The sequence below is a fragment of the Salvia miltiorrhiza genome, chromosome 2 (genome assembly GCF_028751815.1).
Source record: "Salvia miltiorrhiza cultivar Shanhuang (shh) chromosome 2, IMPLAD_Smil_shh, whole genome shotgun sequence".
In the NCBI taxonomy this organism is placed as follows: domain Eukaryota; kingdom Viridiplantae; phylum Streptophyta; class Magnoliopsida; order Lamiales; family Lamiaceae; genus Salvia; species Salvia miltiorrhiza.
The window spans coordinates 8,038,669-8,052,065 of record NC_080388.1 but is presented as its reverse complement, the minus strand read 5'-3'; the positions used below and the strand labels follow the sequence as shown (position 1 = coordinate 8,052,065).

General features: G+C 43.8%; 2 long non-coding RNA genes across 2 annotated transcripts; both read right to left on the bottom strand.

Moving 5' to 3' along the window:
• Positions 1-587: 587 nt before the first annotated feature.
• Positions 588-2,481, bottom strand: LOC131012911 (uncharacterized). The gene is made up of 2 exons (XR_009097517.1): positions 1,454-2,481; positions 588-1,049 (listed from the first exon to the last, which is right to left on the bottom strand). It is a non-coding gene; the product is annotated as an uncharacterized LOC131012911 (long non-coding RNA).
• Positions 2,482-11,151: 8,670 nt separating this feature from the next.
• LOC131012910 (uncharacterized) lies at positions 11,152-13,120 on the bottom strand. Its single transcript, XR_009097516.1, has 2 exons — positions 12,093-13,120; positions 11,152-11,688 (listed from the first exon to the last, which is right to left on the bottom strand). It is a non-coding gene; the product is annotated as an uncharacterized LOC131012910 (long non-coding RNA).
• Between the last annotated feature and the right edge of the window lie 277 nt (positions 13,121-13,397).

Below are 13,397 nucleotides of genomic sequence, written 5' to 3'. Positions count from 1 at the left end.
CGCCAATCTTCTTTTTCTATCACGAAGACTTCAACCGCATTTATATCATTTTCTTCACAGTCCTCCCCTTCAAACAGAGGTGGTATCACTGTAACAACCCGCTCTTTTATATTTATTTTAGTCCAATATTGCGTGTTTATTAATCTATTTTAGTAAATGAAACGCTTTATGAATTCCAACTATGATTCTGAATTACGTAATTTGGAAACAGATTCGCTACACTAGCAGTATGCATTTATTTATCTTCGCGTGTTTAAAATCGCGACGTTAATCTTTGAACCGATGAATAATTATTATTCAAAGTTATAACCAACTTAGCAAAGTTGTGTTATTTATTAATCAAGATGGAGTTTATTTCATATTGTTACTTAAGTCGTGAATTATTTCAGACTTTGAAGCCAATTAAATCTACGGATTTAATTTAGGTATTAGAATGACGAACGAATTAAATCTATGGATTTAATTTAGCAATCCACTGTTTTAAGTTAGATTTTTACAAGACAATATAGATATCGGATACAAGAATTATTCGATTAATCTGTATCTGAATACAAGTGCTCGATATTAGAAAAACTCGATACCAAAAGTTTCTAATACAGAACCAATGAAAGATTTATTGTAGACACAAAACAATCAGTACCGCTACAGTACTCAAACAGTCGTTGCTACAGTGCCGCTACAGTACTCAATAGTTATTGCTACAGTACTCAACAGTGTTGCTACAGTACTCTGCCACCCCCCCTAAGTTCAAGAAAATGGGAAAAAGAGAAAGGGGGTGGAGACATGTGCTGCACACTCCCCTATCCCCTCTTGAGCTTGCTGCACCTTTTCTTTTCCCACGCCTATGCAGCAGGCTGCCATGCCCAAGTACACCTAAGTATACAAGCTCCCAGCCAAACCACCTCGTCATTCAAAACAGCCAACATTGTTGCATTCTCTTCATTCTTCATTTGAGGACTGCACAAGGAGAAGTGAGCCTTTAATTCATCCTACCAAGTATTCTCAAGGTAAGCTTGTCTTCAATGCTCCACCTTCTTCCCTTATTCCACCTGCATTAATGCAAGAACAACTTTATTATTTCAGTTCGATCTGCTGCTTCATTTAATCCAACCACAACAGCCAACAAACACCAAAGCAAGCATCATTCAAGGTATTTATACTACCTCAGTTATCCAATCGAGTTTGCATTCATACCAACGAGCATAATCATGTTTTACCACTACATCAAACAGTCCATGTTATGTATAGCAATAGAAAGACTTATGTGTATACTGCCACTGCACTCTAGAACACAAACCATGAGTACCTCACACATAGCACATGAATGAACGAACAAGGATAGCGATAGCATGCTCACTGACAGAGTGTTAAACCCTGATTCTTTCTTACTCATAGAAGCTTAAGCTTATCGATACTCAGACATGGTAGGAAGAAGACGAGTCAAGGATATAACTTAGCTTTAGGAGGAAGGGACGCGGCCTGTTCAGGCTGATCAAGAGACGACGAGCAGCAGCGACTCGGTGCTTGGCGGTGGGTTCAGGCGAGAAGCTCGCCTTGTTGCTCCACGACTTCGCCTGAACCGAGAGACGAACGAGACGACGCGATGATGGAGCTCTCACCGGCTTCGGAACTCGGAGAAGAACTGGAAACGGCGAACACCCGGCTGTTCGCCGGCCTCCCTACAGCAGCGGCTCGGTGCTCAGGCAGCAGTTGCCTCCGTCAGGCGGCGAGCAGCAGTTGGCGGGCGAGCAGCAGCAGCGGTTCCAGCCGCAGGCGGCGAGCGGCAGCAGTTCCAGGCAGCAACCGCGACTCGGCGAAGCAGCAGCGACTCGGCGAAGCAGCAGCGACTTCGGCGAAGCAGCAGCAACTCCAACGGCGACTTCAGCGACTCCGGCGAACAGCAACAGTTGGCGACAACAGGAGAAGCAGCAGCCCGCGACTCCGGCGAACAGCAACAGTCGGCGGCAACGGGAGAGAAGAGAGGCGAGGGAGATGTTGAGCGGCTCTGTGTGAGGAATTTTGGAGAGATAGCAGCGTGATTTTGAGAGAGAGAGTTGAGCAGCGTTTTTTTTGAGAATGAGAGAGATGGTGGGTTATGCTAAAAAAAAAGAGAGAGAAGAAAGAAAGTTGATGGAATGTGTCTGCAACGTGTGTTTGGTTTTGATAATAAAAAGAGAAAGGCAACTTTAATAAAGATTGAGAGAGAGATGATGTTGAGTGGTGTTTAATTTAGATAGATAGAAAGAGACGTGAGAGATTGGTTTTGTGATAGAAAATAGAGAGAGGGACCGAGATTGTCGGTAGAGAGAACCGAGAGTGAAGATTTAAGAGAGGAGTGGGCCTTTCTCGTTTGGGCCGATTCTTTTGGGCCTGTTTTTATTTTATTTGGGTCTAGTTCATTTTATTTGTTGGGCTGGATATTAATTCATTTGGGCTTTGCTTATTTTATTTCCATTGGGCTAATATATATTGTTTGGACTCTATTATTTATATAAATGGGCTCCTATTATTTTTATTAATTGGGCTCCTACAATTTATTTAGTTAAGCTCAATGAGATTTATTATTTTAGGCTCTCTTTATTAATCCTAATTAATTCTAATTAGTAATTTTTTTAAGACTTACTAATTATTTATTTAGTAAGTGAATTAGATTATTTTAAGACGAGTAGATTATTAAAGATTAATAATCTGACCTCATAAGACGAGCTTTAATTCCTTAAATAGGATTAGCATCTCTATTTAATTAAAAGAATATGAGTCATGCATAATCATTTCATGCATCCTCATTTATTGAGATTTTTCGAGAATTAGAATCTTATTTTATTTTCTCGGATTAAAGGTCAAGCACCAGAGTTAGAGCTAAACCGTGAGTCTGCTATTCAGGTGGGCTTTCTTACGTATAAACTAAAACCATATAGTAGAATTGTTAAGACTTTATGCTTATGAATTTTGAATAATATTGTCAATGCCTAAATGCTTTATGTTTTGTTATTAATTGCCTATCTGATGTTAATCGAATTCGGATTCTGGATGGGACCGCAAATCCCTTCGGAATTAGTGTACACCTTGTGATCGTGAGTCATCTAGCGGGTTGGCCGATCATAGTGTCCGTAGAGGGAGGCCTCCCTCTCGGCACGAGTTACTGATATGGTGATTAATGATATTAAAATGCCTGCGCGGGTTATTGATGAAATAAATGATATTATGTTTGGTAAATACGAGTCTTTAAAGGAAAACCCTCGTATCTTACTGCTATTGAAAGGCTTGACAATAAAATATTATGCATATATGTAAATTTCGGCAAGTGTCCACTAAGTACTTTCGTACTTAGCCCTGTATGTATTTATAAATGTGCAGGTTGAGCTGTGATCGAGGATGTAGTGTGCAAGCGGAGCTTTTGTCGATCTAGGATGAGTACCTCAGAGTAGAGTATATGTCTTCATACATATACTCAAAATGTTATTCCGCTGCGAACACTGATTTCGTTATGATATTATGTTATTTGTCAAACAATATGTATTATTTAACAATGTTCTCAAACTCATTGAGCACCCTTTTTCTGGATATTATTATGTACGGTCCCCTTGTGGCCTTCTTGATATCTAGATATTTCGATTGATTTCCTTATACAAGTCGAGTCATTAAGAGACTGAATATACCCCTTTCTAAATCCCGCTCCTAAATTCCCTCCCTTAGTCGCGGTTTCCCCGAATTTGCTATCCTTAGCAAGTGCGGTCGTGACAGAATGGTATCAGAGCGTTTCTTTTGCTCTGAGTACTAGTCATTCCTTCTAAGTTGAGTCTAGAGTAAGTAAGTCAATATACTTTGAACTAGTTGACAAAAGCTTGGCACTACATCTCGTCACGCTCAGCGGAGGTTATGGTAAGTACTTTCAAGTTTTAATTAAGTTAATTTCTTGAAATGTATGAAGCATGAATAAGTATGATTATTGTATGAATCACAAGAACTTAGAACTGTTAAGTTATATATGCTCACTCACATAACGGAACATAGAAGAGAACTTAGGGAGATGCCTTAACTTTCCTTCATGTTACGATGACATCAATAATGACGATTGAAATAGAGAAAGAGGAATCACACGAAGAGTCGCATGATGAAACCACGAGCATGAAGATTGAGCAGCGTAACGAACGTTAATAGTACGTTGATAGCATGGGCATAGCTTAAATATTCGAGTATTTTTCTTTGATGAGATCTCGATTTGGCTTGGCCTTTTGAACTTATTTGTTGAAACTTTTAGTGCTCGTTGCTAGATCTAAGAGTGTATCATCATCGCATAACAAACCCTAAGATCGGTAAACAATAACACTAGAGCTATATGATAGTCGGATTCTTAATCGGTGATTAAGTATTAAGAACCTGTATGGCTTGTGCATAAATACTAGATTTAGATGATGTTGTGATTTTGTACGTTTTGTTTATCGAACCGAACTTGTTTTCCGATTTTAGAGCCTTATCGCTTTAAGTTACTTGTCGTGTGTTACTTTTGACGATAGAACTTCCTTTGTTAGATGGCGAGAACTGTATTCACCCGACGACGACCACTGCCCCGATGGGCTAGTCCAGAGGAGATTGAGCGGTCCTACCGCACCTATGCTCCATGTCACGGGGATAACCTCGGACAATTTCTCGCAGGTTTTCACAGACACTGGGTGGAAGCGAGTGCACATGGAGTATCAGGGTATGACGGTATCCAAAGGTTGATCTTACTGTTACCTTCCGAATGGCAGGGATGGGCTAGGATGATCTCTGCTCATTACATCTTTCGCCGGGAGGATTACCACGACCTCGTGGGAGACTTCCCTAGCTTCATTGCGGAGCTTCAGGCCTGTTTCACCTTGTGGGGCCGCGCCCCTCTAGGGCCCTACATCCTGCCGGGAGACTACGTACAGGTAGGGACGCCCTTGCCAGCGGAAGCACCCACTACTGCTCCCGAGCCCTCGATGGCCTTGCCCCGAGATTCTCCACCACGAGCCTCAGTTCTAGGGCGCCGTGGTAGGCATGATGACGAGGCAGGCCCTTCTCGTCCACGGGCTCGCAGGGATTTCCCATCGCCTCCCGACTCAGCTCTCCGGGCAACTACTCCTCCACCACCACCGATACCTACGATAGACGCAAGGTTTGAGGCTGCCATGACAGAGGTCGACAGGGTCATGGCCAACATGAGGGAGTTCCTGGATAGGGGCAAATACCCTATGCAGGAGGATGATGATACAGCACCGCAGGGTACGATGAGGATTTCTCGTCCCGAGCCCGTGCCACCTCCAGCTCCGATCAAGCCTCGCACCACGGTCAGGATCAGCACCAGAGACGATCCGATCCGTGAGATTGTGGACGACATCTTCCGCTCAGCCCAGGTCATGCGGGAGACAGGCGAGGGCCAGGGAGAGACTCCGTTGCCCAACTGGGAGCCGGGCGAGGATGAGGAGGAGGACCCCGAGGAGGATCCTGAGGAGGACCCCGAGGAGGATCCCGAGGAGGACCCCGAGGAGGATCCGGAGGAGGACCCCTTAGCGTCACCGAGGAGCAGCCGTACCGCGACTCAGGGTTCGCGGATTTGATAATTTTTAAGCTTGTTGATTTTTCCAGAAACGATGATTCGTTCCGATATTTTTTTTTTTGTAATCTATGACTATGATTTTATTTGTGTTGTCTCTAGCTAGCATTAGTACGAAAACGTTGACGTTCCATGATTAAGTACCATTTTGAGGTTGCATAGCTAGTAAGCCGGTACACCATAGGGAGTACTCGGATCGACTTTACTTACATTTTGGTTGACGATGTAAAAGCCCTCGATGAGGCAATTTTCCAGGATATCTATATATATATATGACCCTAGCATGGGCTTTCTACGACGATCTCGTGTATGTTTTATGTTTCTCTACGGGTTTTATTCTTCACAAGTCAGTTAAGAATGTAGTAACTTTGAATAATGTGACTTGTGTATGCAACGGTTCCTGTTAATATCTTAGTTTTGGAGTTATGATAAGTTAAATTTGACAAACAGTTCCTTATTAATTGCCTTAGAGATTCCTGTATAGAATGTAATAAAAAGGGTGTTTGTAATTTGCAGAATGCCGCCTAAACGAGGTCGCCCCCCTAGAAGAAACGTTAACAATGATGGAAATCGCGATGAAATACCTGAAGGGCGGCGAAACGACAGGGAACCTACCCCACCCCCTCCACCCCCTGCTAGAAGGACTGAAGAACTTTTTCTTCGACAGAATCCGCCCACGTTCACTGGGACAGGCGACCCAGCCGAGGCCGAAGCTTGGATACGCGCCTTGGAGCGTATCTTCACTTTCCTACACTGCACAGAAGAGGAGCGACTCTCGTGTATGTCTTTCCAACTAGCCGGATCGGCTGACTTTTGGTGGGAAGCCCGCCGAAAGACTCTGACTCCCGAACAATGGGCAGCATACACTTGGGAAGACTTTAAGACGGGATTATACGATAAGTATATTCCCAAGAGCTACAGAAAGAAGAAGGAGGCTGAGTTCTATAGCCTAAAACAAGGGAAGAAGACGGTGACGGAGTATGACAGAGAGTTCTGCGATCTGTCGCGTTATGCTCCACAGCAGGTGGATACTGATGAGAAAATGGCGGAGAAATTTTGTGCCGGTCTGAGGCACGAGATTCGGATGACTCTAGCTAGTCATGGTGGACTCTCATACACTGAGTCTTTGAACAGGGCACTGGACATCGAAGCTGCGATGCCAGTAGAAAGGTTGGCTCCGCCACCGACCTCAGCGCCAGCCAACCCACCTGCACGCCCTCAGAACTTTAAAGGGAAGCGTAACTGGAACGACCAGGGAAGGAATGAAAACCAGACTAACAAGAGGCCATGGCAAGGAAATGCGCCGTCGGGACAATATCAGCAACAAGGACAAGGGAAGCAACAGGGTCCTGCCCCGGCTGGAGGCAGCCAAAGACAAAATGAAGTTCCCCTTTGTCCAAAATGCCACAAACCACATCGTGGTGTCTGTAGGGCTGGAACTGACAGTTGCTACACGTGTGGCCAGAAGGGCCACTACTCCTCACAGTGCCCCAACAAACAGCAGGGCGCGGCAATCAGGGCCACTTATGCCCAGCCCCTGCGAGCAGTTCAAGGGCAACACCAGCCCCGCCAACAACAGCCATACCAGCAGCAATACCAACACCAGCACCCACAGCGCCAACAGCAACAGAGGCGGCCGCAACCATTGCCGCAGCAGGCGAGAGCCTTTGCTCTCACCCAAAACCAGCCCGAGAAAAACCAGGGAAACCTGGCAGGTATGGGCAAGCTTAAAGGTTTTTCCATTATGATTCTGTTCGATACTGGTGCCTCGCATTCTTTTATATCTGCCCCTTGCGTAGATACCTTAGAAATCGAATCAGAACGAGCTAAGTGTGCCTTAAGAATCACTACACCCTCAGGAGGAAGATCTACCACCACACATGTTTGCTCGAACGTAGAATTTGAAATAGGAGAACTTAAGATGGTAGCGAACAATCTTAATATTCTGCTCATGTGGGACGTAGATATAATCTTAGGAATGGACTGGCTAGCTGAAAATCACGCCACCATCCTTTGTAGTGAACGAAAAATTTCTCTTCGACCACCTGGAAAGGAACCGACGGAATTTCACGGCATAGGTATGAAGAAAAGAGTACCAGTGATATCCGCATTACAAGCCAGAAAGGAGATGATGAAGGAAGGAAGCACAGCTTATCTCGTCTACCTAAACGGGGAAGCTAGTGAAGACAAGAAGGTGGAAGATGTGGCAATAGTACGAAACTTTCCAGAAGTTTTTCCTGAAATATTGCCGGGACTACCTCCAGACAGGCAACTAGATTTCACCATTGATCTAGAACCTGGATCTGCCCCAGTATCAAAGGCACCATACAGGATGGCCCCAAAGGAACTACAAGAATTGAAGGTGCAACTACAGGAACTCTTGGACTTGGGTTTCATCAGGCCCAGTGTCTCACCTTGGGGAGCGCCTGTGCTCTTTGTCAAGAAGAAAGATGGAACCATGAGGATGTGCATTGATTATCGAGAATTGAACAAACTGACGCTTAAAAACAAATACCCTCTTCCAAGGATAGATGATTTGTTCGATCAACTCAAGGGAGCCAGTGTATTCTCAAAAATAGATTTAAGGTCTGGGTATCACCAGCTGAAGATCAGACCAGAGGATATACCCAAGACCGCTTTCCGCACAAGATATGGTCACTATGAATTCGTTGTCATGCCATTTGGTCTAACCAATGCACCGGCAGTATTCATGGACCTCATGAATCGAGTTTTCCATCCATACTTAGACAAATTTGTCTTAGTGTTTATAGATGATATCCTCATCTATTCTAAGAATGACCAAGAGCATGAAAATCATTTGAGAATCATCCTGGAGACGTTAAAGACGGAGAAGTTGTTCGCCAAATTCAGCAAGTGCGAATTTTGGCTGAAAGAAGTAATGTTTCTAGGACACATCGTATCAGCAGATGGAATTAAGGTGGACCCCGCCAAGGTGCAAGCAGTGCGCGAGTGGAAATCACCAACCACACCTAATGAAATCCGGAGTTTCTTAGGTTTGGCGGGATACTACCGGAGATTCATCGAAGGATTCTCTAAAATAGCGAGACCAATGACGCAATTACTTCGCAAAGGAATCAAGTATAAGTGGAACGAAGAGTGTGAAGCCAGCTTCCAAGAGCTGAAGAAGAAATTGACAACTGCACCAGTGCTAGCAGTTCCAGCAGCTGATAAGGAGTACGTGATCTTCACGGACGCGTCCAAAAATGGGCTAGGTTGTGTGTTGATGCAAGAAGGAAAGGTCATCGCCTATGCCTCACGGCAACTAAGGCCACACGAATTGAACTACCCCACTCATGATCTGGAACTAGCAGCAATTGTGCATGCTTTGAAAATTTGGAGACACCATCTATACGGAGTTAGATGTGAAATCTTCACTGATCACAAAAGCCTTAAGTACTTTTTCGAGCAGAAAGACTTGAACATGAGACAGAGGAGATGGCTCGAGCTCGTGAAGGATTACGATTGCGGTATCAACTACCACCCGGGAAAAGCTAATGTAGTAGCTGATGCTTTAAGTCGTAAAACTCAATCCGAGTTAGGACTTCTTCTCACTCAAGAGGACGCGCTTGTAAAGGATTTTGACAAATTGAAGATAGAAGTGGTTCAGCCACCGGCAACGACAAGAGCAATTATTGCAACTCTGGTAGCCGTCCCAGACCTCAGAGAAAGGATCGTCAGTGCCCAGAGAGCGGATAAAAGCTTGGAAAAAGTTCGTCTCAAGATCCGAACAGGCACGCCAGGAGGCTACCAAGAGGCAACGGATAACGCCGTTCTTTTTGAAGGAAGATTGTGTGTTCCCCATAACGAGGAACTCAGAAATGAGATCATGAGTGAAGCTCATGACACACCCTATACCGCTCATCCCGGGAGTACCAAAATGTACCAAGATCTAAAACAGAAGTTTTGGTGGGACGGGATGAAACGAGATATAGCCTCGTTTGTAGAGCGTTGCCTTGCATGCCAGCAAGTGAAAGCTTTACATCAAAGACCATATGGGAAATTGCAGCCATTGGAAATCCCAGAATGGAAGTGGGAGCACATAGCAATGGATTTTGTGACGGGTCTACCCAAGACAAATAGGGGCAACACAGCTATTTGGGTAATAGTAGACCGTCTCACGAAGAGCGCTCATTTTATACCGATTCCAATTACCTATGGATCGGAGAAACTAGCCCAACTGTACATCCGTGAGATTGTACGGCTACATGGAATACCAATATCCATTACTTCAGACAGAGATTCAAAATTTACTTCTAGATTTTGGATCAGTTTGCAGAAAGAGTTGGGAACAAGATTAAACTTTAGCACCGCCTTTCATCCTCAAACAGATGGACAATCAGAAAGGACAATTCAGACCCTTGAAGATATGTTGAGGACAGTGGTGCTAGACCGAGGAGGAAGTTGGGAATCAGTGCTACCGTTGATCGAATTCGCCTACAACAACAGTTACCAGGCGACCATTGATATGGCACCCTATGAGGCGCTGTATGGAAGGAAGTGTAGATCACCACTTTACTGGGATGAGGTGGGTGAAAGAAAAATCCTTGGGCCAGATGCAGTAAGCGAGATGATTGAGACCATCCGCCAGATTAGAGCAAGAATTAAAGAGGCCCAGGATAGACAGAAGTCTTATGCCGATACCCGACGAACCGAACTACAATTTCAAATTGGAGACAAGGTTTTCCTGAAAGTGTCACCCTCGAAAGGAATCGTTAGATTCGGTGTTAAGGGTAAGTTGAGACCCCGTTTTGTAGGACCTTATGAGATCCTTGAAAGAATAGGTCCCGTAGCGTATAGGTTGGCGCTGCCACCTAGCTTTGGAAACGTCCACAATGTATTCCACGTGTCACAGCTGAGACGGTATGTGTTTGACCCCAAACACGTGATTCACCAAGAGGAAATGATTCTTAACCCAGACTTGACGTACGAGGAAAAACCTGAAGCTATTTTGGACCGAAAGGTGCAAGAGTTGAGGAATAAATCAATCGCGTCAGTCAAAATACTGTGGAGACACCATGGACCTGAAGAAGCGACGTGGGAACTTGAGGACCAGATGAAAGAAAAATACCCAGAACTTTTCACATAGGTATGCAAATTTCGGGACGAAATTTTTGTTAAGAGGGGTAGTATGTAACAACCCGCTCTTTTATATTTATTTTAGTCCAATATTGCGTGTTTATTAATCTATTTTAGTAAATGAAACGCTTTATGAATTCCAACTATGATTCTGAATTACGTAATTTGGAAACAGATTCGCTACACTAGCAGTATGCATTTATTTATCTTCGCGTGTTTAAAATCGCGACGTTAATCTTTGAACCGATGAATAATTATTATTCAAAGTTATAACCAACTTAGCAAAGTTGTGTTATTTATTAATCAAGATGGAGTTTATTTCATATTGTTACTTAAGTCGTGAATTATTTCAGACTTTGAAGCCAATTAAATCTACGGATTTAATTTAGGTATTAGAATGACGAACGAATTAAATCTATGGATTTAATTTAGCAATCCACTGTTTTAAGTTAGATTTTTACAAGACAATATAGATATCGGATACAAGAATTATTCGATTAATCTGTATCTGAATACAAGTGCTCGATATTAGAAAAACTCGATACCAAAAGTTTCTAATACAGAACCAATGAAAGATTTATTGTAGACACAAAACAATCAGTACCGCTACAGTACTCAAACAGTCGTTGCTACAGTGCCGCTACAGTACTCAATAGTTATTGCTACAGTACTCAACAGTGTTGCTACAGTACTCTGCCACCCCCCCTAAGTTCAAGAAAATGGGAAAAAGAGAAAGGGGGTGGAGACATGTGCTGCACACTCCCCTATCCCCTCTTGAGCTTGCTGCACCTTTTCTTTTCCCACGCCTATGCAGCAGGCTGCCATGCCCAAGTACACCTAAGTATACAAGCTCCCAGCCAAACCACCTCGTCATTCAAAACAGCCAACATTGTTGCATTCTCTTCATTCTTCATTTGAGGACTGCACAAGGAGAAGTGAGCCTTTAATTCATCCTACCAAGTATTCTCAAGGTAAGCTTGTCTTCAATGCTCCACCTTCTTCCCTTATTCCACCTGCATTAATGCAAGAACAACTTTATTATTTCAGTTCGATCTGCTGCTTCATTTAATCCAACCACAACAGCCAACAAACACCAAAGCAAGCATCATTCAAGGTATTTATACTACCTCAGTTATCCAATCGAGTTTGCATTCATACCAACGAGCATAATCATGTTTTACCACTACATCAAACAGTCCATGTTATGTATAGCAATAGAAAGACTTATGTGTATACTGCCACTGCACTCTAGAACACAAACCATGAGTACCTCACACATAGCACATGAATGAACGAACAAGGATAGCGATAGCATGCTCACTGACAGAGTGTTAAACCCTTATTCTTTCTTACTCATAGAAGCTTAAGCTTATCGATACTCAGACATGGTAGGAAGAAGACGAGTCAAGGATATAACTTAGCTTTAGGAGGAAGGGACGCGGCCTGTTCAGGCTGATCAAGAGACGACGAGCAGCAGCGACTCGGTGCTTGGCGGTGGGTTCAGGCGAGAAGCTCGCCTTGTTGCTCCACGACTTCGCCTGAACCGAGAGACGAACGAGACGACGCGATGATGGAGCTCTCACCGGCTTCGGAACTCGGAGAAGAACTGGAAACGGCGAACACCCGGCTGTTCGCCGGCCTCCCTACAGCAGCGGCTCGGTGCTCAGGCAGCAGTTGCCTCCGTCAGGCGGCGAGCAGCAGTTGGCGGGCGAGCAGCAGCAGCGGTTCCAGCCGCAGGCGGCGAGCGGCAGCAGTTCCAGGCAGCAACCGCGACTCGGCGAAGCAGCAGCGACTCGGCGAAGCAGCAGCGACTTCGGCGAAGCAGCAGCAACTCCAACGGCGACTTCAGCGACTCCGGCGAACAGCAACAGTTGGCGACAACAGGAGAAGCAGCAGCCCGCGACTCCGGCGAACAGCAACAGTCGGCGGCAACGGGAGAGAAGAGAGGCGAGGGAGATGTTGAGCGGCTCTGTGTGAGGAATTTTGGAGAGATAGCAGCGTGATTTTGAGAGAGAGAGTTGAGCAGCGTTTTTTTTGAGAATGAGAGAGATGGTGGGTTATGCTAAAAAAAAAGAGAGAGAAGAAAGAAAGTTGATGGAATGTGTCTGCAACGTGTGTTTGGTTTTGATAATAAAAAGAGAAAGGCAACTTTAATAAAGATTGAGAGAGAGATGATGTTGAGTGGTGTTTAATTTAGATAGATAGAAAGAGACGTGAGAGATTGGTTTTGTGATAGAAAATAGAGAGAGGGACCGAGATTGTCGGTAGAGAGAACCGAGAGTGAAGATTTAAGAGAGGAGTGGGCCTTTCTCGTTTGGGCCGATTCTTTTGGGCCTGTTTTTATTTTATTTGGGTCTAGTTCATTTTATTTGTTGGGCTGGATATTAATTCATTTGGGCTTTGCTTATTTTATTTCCATTGGGCTAATATATATTGTTTGGACTCTATTATTTATATAAATGGGCTCCTATTATTTTTATTAATTGGGCTCCTACAATTTATTTAGTTAAGCTCAATGAGATTTATTATTTTAGGCTCTCTTTATTAATCCTAATTAATTCTAATTAGTAATTTTTTTAAGACTTACTAATTATTTATTTAGTAAGTGAATTAGATTATTTTAAGACGAGTAGATTATTAAAGATTAATAATCTGACCTCATAAGACGAGCTTTAATTCCTTAAATAGGATTAGCATCTCTATTTAATTAAAAGAATATGAG